The following is a 5,404-nucleotide window of genomic DNA, read 5'->3' on the forward strand; positions in this document are numbered from 1 at the left end:
CAGGCGGTTGATTGCTATTGCCATCTAACTCATCTGATTCTGCATTACTTGCATCTGTCCCAATTGATTTTTCATACTTTGTAGGTCAGAATCCATTTTTTGTTGATTAGCAATTAATTGCTTCATCATCTCTTCTATAGACAGACTTGAGTTTGAAGGAGGTGGTGGCGGGCGAGACTGATACTGTTATTGATACCCTTGCTGTCTATTTGGTGTAAAATCTGGCTGCCTATTTCCTCCATAGTTGAGGTTGGAATGATCTCTCCAACCAGGATTGTATGTATTCGTGTACGGGTCGTATGGCTTTCTTAGCACGGGCGCGTAACCAGCCATGTTCACTTGCTCCGTACTTTTCTCTTGAATCATTGAGCACATCTCTGTAGAATGACCCATAGCAGTGCAGATCCCACACAATTTGGCTCGTGATGTATTTCCTATAGCTAATTGCCTAACAAAGGATGTTAATTCGGTCAACTGCTATTGGATGGAATATGTCTCTACCTCATTTACTTTGCGTGTCGGGACATCTTCCCTCGTATCAAACTGTTACGAATTCTCCGTCATTCCTTCAATTAGCTCCTACGCTTCTCAAGAAATTTTGTTCACCAATGCCCCTTCACTTGCAGCATCAATTATACTCCTGTCTCTAAAAAACAGCCCCTCGTAAAAATATTGGATGAGCAATTACTCACTTATTTGGTGTTGAGGGAACTTGATGCATAACTTCTTGAATCACTCCCAATAATCATAAAGCGACTCTCCTAGATACTGCTTGATACCGCATATCTCCTTCCTTAGGCTTGCAGCTCGAGACGCAAGAAAATATTTGTTCAAAAACTTTTTCTTCAACTGATCCCACGTGGTGATGCTACTTGGTGGTAAGTAGTACAGTCAGTCTTTTGCGGAGTCCTTCAAGGAGAAGCAGAATGCTCTCATTTTTATCTGTTCTTCTGTAATTTCCGGAGGTTTCATACTGTTGCAAACGACATCAAACTCTTGCAAATACTTATACGGTTCCTCACCTGCTAAATCATAAAAAGATGACAAGAGATGAATTAGACCAGATTTTAACTCAAATGGAGTGGTTATCATTTAAATATGGAAAAGTAATACATAAGGGCTGCTGTTTTAAATCAGGAGCAGCAAACTCCCTTAGTATCCGTGCATTAGCCATAGTGACTTCTTCTCGATCCGAGTCACTAGAAGTATCACTATGTGAATCTGTTAGTTCAACTTCTGGCTTAGGTCTTTGAGATGAAGCACTGGAGTGCTCTTCTCTAAGTTGTCCGGTCTCTTTCCTTATTTTATGCGCAGTCTTCTCTACCTCGGGGTCAAAAATTAATTCACCTGTATGAGAAGAATGAGGCATATACTAGGAAAGCACTAGAAAATTAGAACAAAAATGAACCTAAAAAGAAACAAATAAACCAACACCAGTCCCTGACAACGGCGCTAAAAATTGACAGGTTATCGATGCCTGTGCAATAATAAAAATAAACCTAGTTGCCAATTAAAATAATCAGAGCCCAATTCTGAGTACTGGAGCAGGGACTATAGGTGTGTAATGGGTTACTTGATTCACCCTATTCCCGAAGAGTTTGCTTAACCCGATATACCAGAATGAGATTGCTTATTCAAAATGAATTGTTGATTTGTAAACAGGGCAAGTAGGGTCGTATCCTCAGGGATTGGAAAAAATTTGTTTCTTTTCAAATCCACAGTAACAAGGAGGTGTTTTTGTATAAACGATAACAATCTAAGGAGTGCAAATAGAAATAAATAGATAACTAGAAATTAAATGACAATTCACTAAAATTAGAATAATAATAATTAAAGGTCTAGCCAAGAAATAATTTCAGCAATGGTTCACCTAATTGATCATCGACGCAAAGGCAATTCCAATTATTTACTAATAAATAGATTATAACTGTCAAACAAGTGATGATAGTCAACCCCTCCTTACTGTATCAGTGATTAAGGTATGTCCGTTAATCACTGCTATAATTGAGAAATAATCTTAGGTACGTCCGTAAGATTTAATTCCCCAATTGCCTTACGTATTAGAGGAGCCCTATTCTAACCAAATAACGCACTATCAGGATTATTTTAAATTAGCCCATGTATTCCCTTGATACAAACCCAATCATGCCAGTTGTCACTATTTCAAGGCAATGAAACAATTACGGATTTAATGCCCTAATTGACTATAGGTTACTAAATCAATTCACTATCTCGATCCAAGATAATCAATCAATTTAACAACTAATAGCACTGCAATCGGAGAATATGTAAATACCAATAAATAAGAGGAAAAGATAAAATTAAATCGATCTCACAATTTTTAGACAAACCAAAGCATCAGTTATTTCTTGACTAGAAAAGAAAATTTAGTTCATTCCTAATGCGAAAGACCCACGCGAGAATTCAAAAATAATATTCACGGACATCGTCTTGATCCAGTAGATTCAATTGCGTTGGAATAAGGATAAAAAACCAAACTACAGAGAGTGATTCATTGTTTTGTTTCGTCTGCACTTTTTCTACACATACGGAAGAAGAAAAACAACTAAAGGATGAAAAAAGAAAAGTCAAAGAAAGCCACCCAAAGTAGTGCTTGGTCTCTACCATCCTATTTCCTATCTAATTACTACTTCCCTTCTGCGGCTGCCTAGAGGAAGAAAGAAAAGGAGACTCCAGGTCTTGTTCCATCTCCTCCCTTTTCGGCAATTCCCCAAAAGTAGAAAAGTTCCTCCGTTTACCAAAATGCCCCTGGAATGAGGACCGCTACTTGAACTCATTTCCTGATGACTGTCAAATTGACACTTGTTATGGTATTTGCGTTCCACTCCCTGTAATAAATGCAAATTGTCAAAAGTGAGTAAAATTTGACAATTAATTTAAATCGGGTCAGGTAATAGGGGAAATTAATTATAAAATAAATGATAAAATTGTAACCTATCACTTAGAATAACTAGAAATAAAACAAAACAAGAAATGAAAGAAATAAGAGGGGTAGCATAGACATTTTGGATTTTTCTGTTAATTTGGATGATTTCCACCCACGGTCTAATTTAATCCAAAACACAAATGGATTATGTGGAGGTTTTTAAACAATGAGGGAGTATCATGATCGAATTCTAAAACACAAAGGGGATTTACTATATTTTACTCTTAAATTTTGGTTTCATCTCATAGCATACAAGAGTACTATTTCACTGTCTGTCGACAAAGATTTTCTATGGTTGATGTACCATAGGAAAAATCTGCCTATACCATCATTTGGAAAAATTATCTATCCAAACATAGCCACCATAGCATTTTTTCAAAAACACAAGATGGAAAATTGTCCCCTTAAACGTTGAAATTCATGATCTTTCCTCGACCTAGTCTACTTGTCAATTCTTGAAAAAAGAATAGTCACGCCTAAAACACGGCCTCTTCATCTGCAGAATTCTAAAAAGTTAGGTAAACTCTATAAACAAGTTGATAGGTACAATCGTACCCAAGATCAAGTACAGGTATTTGTACATTCACTGCTGCAATAACTAATCTGATGACTTACAAACACATCATGGTCAATCGTTGAATGGTAATGAGTCTTTTGTTATGCATTAGTATTAGTGTGTACACTCTAATAGATTGATACTTATACACTTTAAATTATCATAATAATACCCTTAATTAACTTTAACTCTTAAAAAGAATACGTGTTAATACACGAGAGTGTGTAATAGAACGGCAAGCATTATGGTGGTCATTGAGCAACTTATAGGAGAAATAGTCCTATAAGCTGTTCAATGACCAATCACAACTTGCTAATTGGATGACTAATATAGCTCTAGCTGTAATGTTTTAATTAAATTCCATCACTAACGTTGGGATGACTTTTTAACCAAAAAAAAAAGCCTTAGTTCAAGCTCTTCCCTTTATTGTGCATTTTTTAAAACATTTGATAGGCACTGCAAATCTGTCATTTTGGACATTTTATTATTAACTAACCATGAAAGCCGTGGACATCAACCCATATCCAACAGAATATTAAATTAATATTAGAAAAAATTATTAAGTAATTGGAAAAAAAAAAGAAGAGACTAATTTTCATTGAAACCCACCGACAAACTATACGTGTCCATAGCTTTTGATTAGTGCATTCAACGTTTAATTGTATAGTCCAGTTCATAGCCGATTACATGGAGTAAAGATTGTGCTCTTTCCTTTTTCACCCCTTTTGGAATCGATACTGTGGAGAATTGGGTTTTTCCCTCCTTTTTTTCTTTTCTTTCCTTCTGTGCTTTGCAAAACATAGGTAAAAATATGAAATCCGAAGCATTCTTTAATTGGGATTAAGTATTGTTCTTGAAATTAAAAAGAAGAAAGAAAGAACAACAAAAATCCCAATCTGGGTTGATTGTTGAGCTCTAGTTTGGCGGCATCGTGCTTCCATAGAAGTTCTCTTAGTGTGATACGCTGCTTTCAATCAGTTTAACACGGGAAAAAGAAAAGACATGAAAAGCAAATTTTGTGGGGATAATTTCAGAAATCTCTCCTGAAGTTTTTTACTATTTTACTGGCCTCCTTTCAAATTTTAAAAATTACACTAGTCTTCCTTGAGATTATTTATCTTGTAACATTTAGGTCCAATCAATAATTAAAAGATGATATTATGAGAGAGAAAAAAATATGATTTTATCATTGCCCCCATCTTACTACATTATTGAATTAATTTAATAGCAACCCACACATTAAAGAAAAATACTAATATTTGCTGTTTTTCATTGAAGATCAAATCACATGTGCCATAAAATATAGTATATCATTTTATATATTTCACTTAATGTAAGATCCAAATTATTCTTTTCAATTACAAATCCATTGTTATTATAAAAAAAAAAATAAACTTTAACATCATAAATATTCTTATCAAAATATTAAAGTTAGTTACTAAAATTTTTATGGTGTTAAAGTTCACTCTTTGTAATATTTATGGGTTTGTAATTGAAAAGAATAATTTGGATCTTACATTAAGTGAAATATATAGAATGATATACTATTTTTTATGGCATATGTGATTCAATCCTTGATGATAAAAAGCAAATTCAAGTGTTTTCTTTAATGTTTGTGCTGATATTAGATTAATTAAATAATTTAGTAGATGAAAGAAAATAGTGAAATCATATTATTTTTTCTTTCCTAATATCACTTTTTAATTATTGGTTGAACTTAGATATTACAAAATAATAAATCTCAAGGGAGATTAGTATAATTTTCAAAATTTGGAGAGAAGCTAATGAAATAATCAAAAACCTTAAGGGAGGTTTACAGAATTATCCCAATTATGTGGGAATTAGAATAATTGTACTGGACGGCACTGCTGCAATAGAGGGAAAGAGGAGAAGGTGCAGTT

The 5,404-nt window shown here is 34.1% G+C and overlaps 1 non-coding gene across 1 annotated transcript; it reads left to right on the forward strand.

Annotated features, from left to right (window-relative positions):
• Positions 1 to 694: 694 nt before the first annotated feature.
• LOC113713135 (small nucleolar RNA R71) lies at positions 695 to 801 on the forward strand. The gene has a single exon (XR_003453463.2). It is a non-coding gene; the product is annotated as a small nucleolar RNA R71 (small nucleolar RNA).
• The last annotated feature ends 4,603 nt before the right edge of the window (positions 802 to 5,404 follow it).

This window comes from Coffea arabica, chromosome 10e (genome assembly GCF_036785885.1).
Source record: "Coffea arabica cultivar ET-39 chromosome 10e, Coffea Arabica ET-39 HiFi, whole genome shotgun sequence".
Classification (NCBI taxonomy): Eukaryota; Viridiplantae; Streptophyta; class Magnoliopsida; order Gentianales; family Rubiaceae; genus Coffea; species Coffea arabica.